The 12500-nt window shown below is 36.7% G+C and overlaps 1 protein-coding gene across 1 annotated transcript in view; it reads right to left on the minus strand.

Moving 5' to 3' along the window:
* The window catches only part of LOC115230408, a gene marked incomplete at its 3' end in the record, with an annotated part of 17756 nt that extends 16258 nt beyond the window's left edge, over positions 1-1498 (minus strand). Inside the window, exon 1 of the mRNA XM_029800605.2 lies at positions 1230-1498. The remainder of the gene's footprint in view (positions 1-1229) is intronic.
* Positions 1499-12500: the final 11002 nt, after the last annotated feature.

The raw sequence follows: 12500 nt of genomic DNA on the forward strand, positions 1-12500 counted from the left end.
CAAAGGTTATTTGAAAACGTACGTTTCAAGATTAGTCAAACTCGACATTTCTATCATCAGCTCAGAACTCCCTGGTTTGGATTTGAAAACACTGAAAGTGGGAGCATACCCTTTCGGCTTCTTCTCGCTTCTGAAGATCTGCTCGACACTAACAGTGCCAACAAACTCAAAAATGCAATCTTGAAACGTACGTTCTCAAATAACCTTTGCATTTGATTTTTTAATGTCTCTACCCCCATACTTTCGTGAGTTGAATTGAGCAAACACTATATGAGAGAGGTTTTCTTTAAGTATTAGAAATAGTTTTAGAAAAGTTTTTTTTGGCTGCTATTTCTAATGAGTTCAGTATGCGGCAAGTAATTTATTTTACTAAGCCCTTTTATATAATGTAATAATTTGAATTCGCCTTAAATGGTCCCTTTGCATACTGAATACTTGGTGAATTGATTAATTAATTAATTTTACCCTCAATTGTTGAAATTATAATTCATCTCTCTCTATATAATGCCTCGGATTTTACCGAAAAAAGCATAGTGTTTACTGATTTTAACCCACGCTGGTGGAAAGGGGAGAGCAGAAATTCTTCGCTTGCATTTTTGAGTTTGTTGGCACTGTTAGTGTCGAGCAGATCTTCAGAAGCGAGAAGAAGCCGAAAGGGTATGCTCCCACTTTCAGTGTTTTCAAATCCAAACCAGGAGTTCTGAGCTGATGATAGAAATGTCGAGTTTGACTAATCTTGAAACGTACGTTCTCAAATAACCTTTGCATTTGATTTTTTAATGTCTCTACCCCCATACTTTCGTGAGTTGAATTGAGCAAACACTATATGAGAGAGGTTTTCTTTAAGTATTAGAAATAGTTTTAGAAAAGTTTTTTTTGGCTGCTATTTCTAATGAGTTCAGTATGCGGCAAAGTAATTTATTTTACTAAGCCCTTTTATATAATGTAATAATTTGAATTATATATATATATATATATATATATACACACACACATATATATACACACACACATACAGGCATACATGTACACACACACACAAATACTCACATTACACGCATGCACATATAAACATACGCATATATATATATATATATATATATATATATATTATAATATATATATATATATAATATATGTAGGTAGATATAGATATAGATATAGATATAGATAGATACACTTACGCACCCACGTAAACAGACACTCATACCGATAAGAATGTTAATTACCTTAAAATCAGGCTGTATATATAACAATACCTCCAGTGTGTGTATATACCAGAGCTATGTGGAAGATTGTGATCACCAAGAGACAATTGACAATATAATATAGTTTACCTGAAATCTACACATTTGTTTTTTTTTGTTTTTTTTTATTATACGTGATGCTTTTTTTTTGTGTCATCAGATGACGGAAAAAATATCAATCAATATGTCTTTTTTTTTGTTTTTTTCTTTGTTCTTGTTCATTTAATTGCCATAACAACAACTGGTTTCAAATCCATCCGAGCACTCCCTCCTCCAACATCCCTGTCCTCCACATCCACCACCTGCTACTGCTGCTCCACCGCAACCACCATCACCATGACCATCACCACCGCCGCTCCTTGGCTGATTATCGAAACTAATCAATCACCTGCTCGTTGCAGTCGGTCCAATGTAGGTGGTGGCTACGCAGAGACAACAAGCCTTAATTACTGCAACTGTGTCGTCATGCTCGTTGTCATCGTTGTCATCGTTGTCATCGTTGTCGCTTTTGTCGTCGTTGTTTATTGTTATCTTTGTAGTTACTCTTGCAGCTGGGTTTGCTTTATATATCTGTACATGTTGCTCTTCTTCTTCTTCTTCTTCTTCTTCTTCTTCTTCTTCTTCTCCTCCTCCTCCTCCTCCTCCTCCTCCTCCTCCTTCTTCTTCTTCTTCTTCTTCTTCTTCTCCCTCCTTATCCTCCTCTTCCTATTCCTCTGCCTTCATCATCATCATCATCTTCTTCTTCTTCTTCTTCTTCTTCTCTTCTCCCTCCTTATCTTCCTCTTCCTATTCCTCTGCCTTCATCATCATCATCATCATCATCATCTTCTTCCCGTCTTTACCCATGTCCATCTCGTCTTCCTCGTCGTCCTCGTCGTCCTCGTCGTCGTCGTCCTCGTCGTCGTCGTCCTCCTCCTCCTCCTCCTCCCTCCATTCTAATATTCTTTAGCTAAGCAATATGTATGTATGTATGCCTGTCTGTCTGTGTGTCTGTGTGTCTGTCTGCCTGTCTGTCTGTCTGTCTGTATGTATGTATGTGATTGTTCAGTTTTTTTTTTTCAAGATTTCTTGCCAATAGAGAAAGAATCGGTTTCTAACCTAGATCCAAGAGTCCTTCATTGGAATTTCAACAACATCAACAACTGGGTAATTTTATATATATATATATATATATATATATATATATGTAGGTATAGGTGCAGATTTGTATGTATTGTTTTATGTATGTTATTCTCATGCATATAGTCCCATATCTAGACATACTCAAATATACTTAAATGATAAACTCCTGAAAAGTTTTACAGATTTTTACAGTTCCAGTGATGACTTGGATCTGTAGTCTTCGAATCAGCTTTCTCCTTTCTGGCTTTGAGAAACCTAGTTTCTCAAGATTGATATTTAGGCAGTGTGTTATATATCCCAGTGCCCCAATAATTACAGGTATAAACCTAAACTGTTGCAGAGAGTAACTGCAGATTTCTCAATAGTTCAAGGTAGCTATTCTCTTAAGCTTTATGTAAACATCTGCTGAGCTGCTGATTTCCATAACTGTACAGTTTCTCTTCTCTATCCCAAATTTCTATGTTATGTTTACGTTTTACTGAGGTTTTCACTAGTACATTGTGCTTTTAGTAGAGAAGCTTATTATTATTATTATTATTATTATTATTATTATTATTATTATTATTATTATTATTATTATTATTTAGTAGTCTCATTCTTATCTAGTGCTTTCACTGCACTATTGAGCGCAGCTCTGTGTGCCTTGGGTATGTGCTGTGGTTTGTTGTGATGCTCTTATTTTCACTGTACTGAGAGTGTTTTACGTAGGATGTGTGCAGTGCCCAGTAGTGCAATTTTCTTTATGTTATATATATTTGTAAGTTCTGGTGTTTTTATTATGAATTTGTCTGAATATTTTTTTTTATCATACGTAATGCACCTAATGTGATAGGAATTGTTTCTGTTTTTAGACTCCACATTCGAGTTACCTCTATTTCCAGGTCTTTGTATTTTGAAAGTTTCTCCGTTTCTTTTAGAGAAACATTATCATCAGGACCGGATTAAGACCCATCGAGGCCTTAAGCACTTAAAAGATTTTGGTGCCCCCATAAAAGATTATGTAATTCAAAATATAAGCAATAACAAACCATAAAATAAATTTTTACTTTTCAAAACGAAACGAAACAGTAAGAGGGAAAATAATGTTTATTTTTGTATACTTCCACTTTATTTTCATTTGAAAAGTTTCCTCCTACTTTTTTGAATTGCAAAGTCTTTGATCAGATCCTCAAAACGAATCTTAGGTAACACATCTTCATCTATACTTAATAGAGATAAAGGCATCCTGAATATTATTTTAGCAAGTTTAAAGTGATTTTTGTGCCATAAACCATTTACCACTTCTGTGGTGCCCCCTCCTTCTCTTGATGCCCTAAGCAGGTGCTTATTTTGCTTAATGGTTAATCCAGCTCTCGTTGTTATCTGTTGGTTTTGATACATCAATTAGAAAACATTATTTTTTCTTGATGATCTCTGACAACTATATCCGGCCTATTAACCTTAATTTCTCTGTGTGTATTGGCATATCCCAAATCATGGTTGCTTTCTTATTTTCTATGACCTTTTTTGGCGTGTGCTTATACCATCTTTTTTCTGTTATTGTATAGGGTTGGCACAACTTCCAGTGCATATAAATCCCAACTCTGTCGTGTCTGTGAATATACTTCTTCTTAGCCAGGACTGGGCAACCAAAGACAATATGATTTATTGTTTTCTGTCCATCTCCACATATTCTGCAGTTTATTGTATTTCTTTTCATTTCATGTTTGAGGTAATTTCTTGTGGGGAGGCTTTGGTCTTGTGCTGTAATTAAAAATTCTCCAGTCTCTGCTTTGATTCCTGAGCTTCTCAGCCATTGTTGGAACATTGAATTATCTATTTCTTTTCTGTTTAGCTTAGCCCAGTATTTGCCATGAAGGGGCTTTTCTTGCCATCGTTTTATCATGATCCGTTGCTGTTCCAGTTTTAGTTTGGATTTCAGTTGTTTTACAGCTTTTGTCGTTTCTTCTTTTTCTTCATAGTTGTTAGATATTATGACTTATTTGTTGTATTTGTCAGCTTCCTTAAAAACTGAAATCAATTTTTTGTTTTGTTCGTGTTTTGTGGCTATTTGTTTTAGCTTTCTTTGTTTCTGATGTAGGTATTTCTGTAGTCCTATGGTGGTTATTTTGTAATAGTTTTCTAGCTGTATAAGGTCTCTACCACCTTCGATACGTTGTATAAATAACCTTTCTATGTCAGATTTTGGGTGGTGCATCTTAAATCCTGTCACTTGTTTGTTTCCCTGTCTATTAGTTCATTTAGAGTCCAGTTAAGAATATTGTAGCTGTAACTTATAACTGGGACGGCTAGACTCTCTTTTACTCTTTTACTCTTTTACTTGTTTCAGTCATTTGACTGCGGCCATGCTGGAGCACCGCCTTTAGTCGAGAAAATCGACCCCGGGACTTATTCTTTGTAAGCCCAGTACTTATTCTATCGGTCTCTTTTGCCGAACCGCTAAGTGACGGGGACGTAAACACACCAGCATCGGTTGTCAAGCAATGCTAGGGGGACAAACACAGACACACAAACACACACACACATATATATACATATATACGACAGGCTTCTTTCAGTTTCCGTCTACCAAATCCACTCACAAGGCATTGGTCGGCCCGGGGCTATAACAGAAGACACTTGCCCAAGATGCCACGCAGTGGGACTGAACCCGGAACCATGTGGTTGGTTAGCAAGCTACTTACCACACAGCCACTCCTGTTGATACCTATTTTGTTTTTCGCATTGAGTTCTGTTTTCCGTACTAATCTAACTCATCCAAAGTATTCTTTTCTTACCTTCTCTTTCTATTTTGTGTGTGTTGTATCGTAACCAATTCATTGATTCCTAAGTATTTGTATGTCTGGTTTTGGTATAATTCTCTTATTTCATTTGCTTTATCTAGTGTGATATTGCTACTTAAGAGTACCAACACCACACTAGTTTTCCTCTTTACAAGGTTGCCTTGGCACATTTTTCTAAGCCAAATTTCATGTTTATTTATTTGGTAGATCCATATACTGTCTGTAGTGATGTTTCCCGAGTGAGAGAGAGCAGTGCATACCATGAAAGTGACACTGGGGTAAAATATGCGATGGTCAGTATACCCATCATTACTACCCGTCTGATAAGGGTACACCAGGCATATGCATCACAACCATATGTGCGTGACATGGTGATCTCATATAAAAATAAACAGTGCATAACCTTGCAGGTGAGGGGGTCTAGTTAGAAATTTCTTCAGGTCGAGTAGCCCATCCTGCTCAAAAGGTCCCCGAATAAGGTTTGTTTAAGGATGTTGAACGAAGCACCCATGTTTCCAAAGGTCAGTTATCTGAGCCCCAAAGAACTCTCAACATATGGCTATGATGCTCCTCCACTACTTCTGCTCGTGATTAGAGATGCACAAATTGTCAGCCACTAAGGGACATGCTCAAATGGTTAAGGTCAAGCAACTGACAAGCAAATCTTTGGTATTGAGCAGAATATTTGCTGTAGCCCATATTTTATGCCAAGACAAAACAATGTACATTATAACACTTCCAATCAGTTAAGACCAGAAGCTATGAGAGTCACTGCCTGGTACTGCATCAGGGCAGTTATTATTATTATTATTATTGAGTGAGAGAGCAGTTCATGCCATCAAAGTGACACTGGGGTAAAATATACGAAGCCCAATATACCCATCATGACTACCCGTCTGATAAAGGTACACCAGGCACATGCATCACAACCATATGTGCGCGACATGGTGATCTCATATCAAGATAAACAGCACATGACCTTGCGGGTGGGGCCCAGTTAGAATTTTCTTCAGGTTGAGTAACCCATCCCGCTCAAAAGGTCCCTGAATAAGGATTGTTTAAGGATGTTGAAAGAACCACCCATGTTTCCAGAGGTGAATTATTCAAACCCCAAAGAATCCCTCTCAACACATGGCTATGATGCTCCCCCACTATTTCTGCTCGTGATCAGAGATGCACATATCGTCAGCCACTAAGGGAAATGCTCAACTGGTTAAGGTCAAACAACTGACAAGCAAATCTGTGGTATTGAGCAGAATATTTGCTGTAGCCCATCTTTTATACCAAGACAAAACAATGTACATGATAACACTTCCAATCAGTTAAGATCAGAAGCCATGAGAGCCACTGCCTGGTACTGCATCAGGGCATTTATTATTATTATTATTATTATTATTATTATTATTATTATTATTATTATTATAATTATTATTATTTTTATTATTATTATTATTATTATTATTATTATTATTATTATTATTATTATTATTATTATCACCATCACCATCACCATCACCATCATCATCACCATCATCATCATCATCATCATCATCATCCTCCTCCTCCTCCTCCTCCTCATCATCATCATCATTATTATTATTACTGTTGTTGTTGTTGTTGTTGTTCTTACAATTATTGATGTAACTCTCGTTTCTATCGCTACATGAAGAAGAAAAAATATGACGGCTGTTTCTCGCAGGTTCAATAACCGTATAGAAGCTGCCCCGTGGGCGTGGTATTGTTCGAACAATTATCATTATTGTTGCTCTTGTTCATATTGATGTTGGTCTCGTTTCTGTTGCTGCTATTGATTCTGTTACTAAGTGTACATTTCAATTGATTGTTTTATTTATTCATTTTAAACAGTTATTTATCATTACTCACGATAGATCAGCTTTCCAATGAGGGGACCAGGGATTTATTTCGTATCTGTAGTAACAATAAGATCCTTAGATGCAGGTTAGCATGCAGTTTACGGTCATAAAACAGTCAAAGTAAATTTTCCTAAAAATACTGAAAGTAAATTGAAATAGGAACCGGAAATAATGATAATGACCACGTTATTTCATGTACACAATTAATGTGACATAATCAATGTACAGAACGTATATATATATATATATATATATATATATATATAATATTTTTTTCTTCTTTAGGCACAAGGCCCGAAATTGTTGGGGAAGGGGCCAGTCGATTAGATCGACCCCAGTACACAACTGGTACTTAATTAATATATCGACCCCGAAAAGATGAAAGGCAAAGTTGACCTCGGCGGAATTTGAACACAGAACGTAGAAGCAGACGAAGTACCGCTAAGCATTTCGCCCGACGTGCTAACATTTCTTATTTCTTTATTACCCACAAGGGGCTAAACATAGAGGAGACAAACAAGGACAGACAGACAAAGGGATTAAGTCGATTACACCGATTCCAGTGCGTAACTGGTACTTAATTTATCGACCCCGAAAGGATGAAAGGCAAAGTTGACATCGGCGGAATTTGAACGTAAAGACAGACTAAATACCGCTAAGCATTTTGCCCGGCGTGCTAACGTTTCTTATGTCTTTATTGCCCACAAGGGGCTAAACATAGACGGGACAAACAAGAACAGACAAAGGGATTAAGTCAATTACATCGACCCCAGTGCGTAACTGGTACTTAATTTATCGATCCCGAAAGGATGGAAGGCAAAGTCAACCTCGACGGAATTTGAACTCAGAACATAACGACAGACGAAATACCGCTAAGCATTTTGCCCGGCGTGCTAACTTTTCTGCCAACTCGCCGCCTTGTATATATATATATATTTATTTAATAATATAGCATAAAGAACTGTGCATTTATTTCATATAAGACGAAAACAATTATACTTCTCAGAGGTGTTCGTTGCTGGGTATAGGACTTGAAGCCCCAATCTATGCTATCACACGCATTTACATGCACGTACACACACACAAATCATGTACCTCACTTGTTACTTCTTAAATACTTAACATATCACTAGAAGGTACTATAATTTGGTGCTTGTGGACGTAATGTAATGAGGGAGTTCTTTATGAAATTTTGGAATGTTACCGCTTCCGGTTTGGATCACAATTTACTTTCACTTTTTCAGGACAATTTACTTTCCCTTTTTTTACGACTGTAAACTGCATGGTATCCTTGATGTGAACACCAACAGAAGACGCTCCATTGGTAATCACAAAAATCATATTCGAGGCTGTATATGTGATTGAGATGACAACATTCCCCTGAACGGGACACCGGTTCGTTGCAGGGTTAACTTTCCAGTTAGTGGTGGAACTCCTTTACTGCTGGGCAGTGGCCCAGCAACAAAATTTGCTAAGGGGGTGCAAACCCAGGTCCTAATTTTTTAATGAAAAATGTGGATTTTGCCAATGTTAACATTAAAACAGATGATAACCAGAAGGAACCAAATCACTAACATAGGGAGGATGATCTACCAGTTCAAAGCCAGTCACACACAGCGGCCATTGAAACCAAGGACTTATGTGCTGAAGCATTGTCCTAATGAAACAAGACCCCATTCATCAGTTTTTCTGGGTGTTTGGTCTTTCATAACTGCCTTAGGAAGTTGGTATTGAAATTTTCCATTGATGGTGTGATCCTTTTGAAGATAGCCAATAACCACAATATTTTTTGCATTAATGCATAGTATATATAATAATGTGAAGTATATTTTGCATATTAAAATGTTTAACTTTGGAAATGTATCAATCAGAGCTAAAATAAGTAGTAAAAATACAAATTGCAAGTATTTCAAAATGTGGGACACTACATGACAAAAACTAACAAAAAAAAAGTAAGAAAATAGTGGTGCTTGTGTTCCAAAGGTACAATGAGAAGGCGCAGGAGAAGGATAGAGAGATGGGGTAGAGGGAAGGAAGTTAGAAGGAAACAAAAGAATGAAAAGTGAAAAGATAAACTGGGGATCTGAAATGAGTACTAGGCAGGAAATTGGCCCCTGTGCCGGTGGCACGTAAAAACAGCATCCACTACATTCTCAGAGTGGTTGACGTTAGGAAGGGCATCCAGCTGTAGAAACACTGCCAGGTCAGAGTGGAGCCTGGTGCAGCCTCCTGGCTTCCCAGGCCCCAGTCGAACCATTCAACCTATTCCAGCATGGAAAAAGGACATTAAACAATGATGTCTTACCTATGCACTGGTCAAGTATAAAAACGATGAGTGATAAAAAATTGGATTGTCTTTTGGTGCCAAAAAAGTGAAGAAAGAGAGTAGAGAAGGTTAGGGAAGAGCAAGTAGGAAGAAAGAGAGAGTGTGGAGAAATAAGGGAATAAAGATAGACAGTAGATAGTTGTTGGAGATGGACAGATGAAGAAATGGAAGGCAGTAAAGAGAGAAAAGCAGCAGATACGTAGAGAGGTAGATAGAGGTGTCCGAATTATAAATTTTTATCTTTAACTTCCCTGGAACACGTATAAAATGACGTACCTGCATAATTTATACTGTTATTCATGCATAATACATACATACATACATACATACATACATACATACATACATACATACATACATACATACATACATATATATATATATATATGTATATATATATATATACATACGTACGCATGTACACACATACATTAATGCATGCATACATACATACATACATACACTCATACACACATCCATCCATCCATCCATCCATCCATCCATCCATATATACATACATACATACAAGCTGCTTGGTGGCATTTCATCTGCCTTTATTTTCTAAGTTCAAATTCCGCCGAGGTTGATGTTGCGTTTCATCCATTTGGGGTCGATAAAATAAGTACCAGTTGAGTACTAGGGTCGATGTAATCGACTAGCCCAGCCCCTCAAAATTGCTTGCATTATAACAAAATTTGAAATCAATATCAGTGAATCGTATTTCTGTTATACCGTATTTCTAATAACTGTATTTCTTGCTGTGACAATCAATTTTCATTATCTTGTGTTGTGCAACGCTCCGGACAAAATGCGCAGCGTCATCTCTTCCGGCTGATGACGCACTGAGTTCAAATTCAGCTGAAGTCCACTCTGCCTTTTAACCTTCAGGGGTCGATAAAATAAAGTATCAGCTGAGCATTGGAGTCTATGTAATTGACTACTATCCTCCAGCTTAAAATCAAAAAGAATTATCTTCAAAATCGCCAAAATTAACAAGAATTATCTCGGTTTGTTGTAGTTTCATGCTATTTTCCTCCTTTAAATCTGTTGTTGTTTGTTGTTGTATAACAATGCTTATGTTATCGTTATACACGCTTTACGGCACCAGTGTGGCGCACTACCGCTGTGGTTTTGTTGTTATACACTCGTATGCTGATAAGCGGATGAAAATTTGACATTCATTTCATCTTCTAGAAGAATTTTTCATTTAGATAATCATGTTCATATCAACAGTGATATAGTCAGCGTCAGCTTAAAGAGAAAATAAGAAGACATGGGCTTATCATTGATGCAGATTATCGCCTTTTGTTGAATAATGTATTATAGTCTTTCGACAAGATTTACTAACCATCGAGCGTTGAAGTTATCTAGGGACCAAAATATGCATATATGAGTCAAAGTATGAGTCAAAATATGAGTCAAATATATGAGTCAACGTATGAAACTGCAGAGATAATATTAAAGAAAACTCGTGGAATGTTCTCGTTAAAGCTTCTGTAAAATCTAATCATAACAGACTAGCAGGAATATTTGGCAGGAATATTGGTAGTATCAAATATAAACACACTGCCTTGGTATCGAATCCGAACCTTTGTGCTCAGATGTACAAATAGCAATAACTGAAACAGAATGTTGTCGAGGATTGATTACGTCAGTAAAGAACTGACCAATCAAAGCTGTAAGTCCAGCAGGTGTTTAACTCATTAAATGTCAGTATTGTAAACAATATATGGAATTGTTATTAACAATTTCATCTTTTGGTGCTTTTTTCTTTGAAAGGCATCAGCTTTATATAATGCGTCTATCTACAATGACCGCTGCTCAGTTAAGACCGACGGCTGCCGCATCTACGCCATACAGCATAGATGACGAAGTCGACGACGGCTGAGGTCATGACACAGCTTAATCCAGGAAGCTGCTAGAATCTACACCACTCAGGGCTACTGTTCTTATTGACATGCAACCTCTCATACAAAATGTCGACCTGCCATCACTGTGACTTCATGTTTTTTTTTTCTATCGTCACCAATCGGGAATGTCTTATCGTTTACAAGACCAGGCATAGTGAAAATCAGTTGTGGTAAGTTAAAAAGAAAACTTCAATGACGTACTAACAAGAAATTTGCCGATACAACACAGGGACATAACTTTGGATGTGTGAAATAATTGGCGTATCTGGCTAGTAACTGACTTAGCAACAGTCTTGAGAAACTAGAATTTGTAATATTGGGAAGCATAAGTGTATATGTATGAGTGTATGTTTGTAAAGCATAATTAACTTGTGTTGAGAGTTATACCGCGCTGATTACCAAGACGTATGAAATACTGGTACTTGGGTTAACAGGACCACAAAAAAATAAGGATTCTATTTTGTAAAGAAAAAAATAATAAAATCGAAATAAAAAGATAAGAAAGAATTAAAAGATGTTTAAGTTAAGAATTATATATACAGGGTCTTCAAACTTGTCTGAAAAGAGATTCTCCCGCCTCTGATGACATATTTCCTGCGACCAGCAATGTGTAGCAACATCTGATAGCCTGGTCGGTCATGTGATATATATATATACTTTATTTAAAAGCAGCAGAAATATAACAAAGTCTGTTACTCAGAGTTAACAAAACCGTCGACGAACGGAAACGTGAAACTCTGAGTAACAGCTTTTGTTATATTTCTGCTGCTTTTAAATAAAGCATATTACTTTACCTCTGGTATTTGAGTACTCTTTTTTCCACCTTGTTTCACATTTATGTGCTTATTCCGGTATATATATATATATATATATATCGATTTCTGTTATGTTCTGATACCTGAAGGTGTGTAGGCGTTTTCCTATGGCGCAACGAATGCATAATCTATAAACTGCATAGCCACAGAAACATATGAAGTTCAGATTGAACTCGTATCGTCCAGTCCTATAACTTTTTGTAAATATGCATGTGTGTGTATCTATGTGCCTATATGAGCGTATATATATATCGCAGTAATTTTTGTTTATGTTTATCGAAGTGTATTATATTATATGTGTATCTATATGTATGCAATTCGATATTTAAACGCTTTCCCCAGAAAGATGCTTTTCATATAATGGCTCTGATGAAGCTGTAAAATATTGCTTTGACAGTCAACTCTGAGTGCACGGCTCCTTAC

This window comes from Octopus sinensis, unplaced genomic scaffold (genome assembly GCF_006345805.1).
Source record: "Octopus sinensis unplaced genomic scaffold, ASM634580v1 Contig15495, whole genome shotgun sequence".
Taxonomy (NCBI): domain Eukaryota; kingdom Metazoa; phylum Mollusca; class Cephalopoda; order Octopoda; family Octopodidae; genus Octopus; species Octopus sinensis.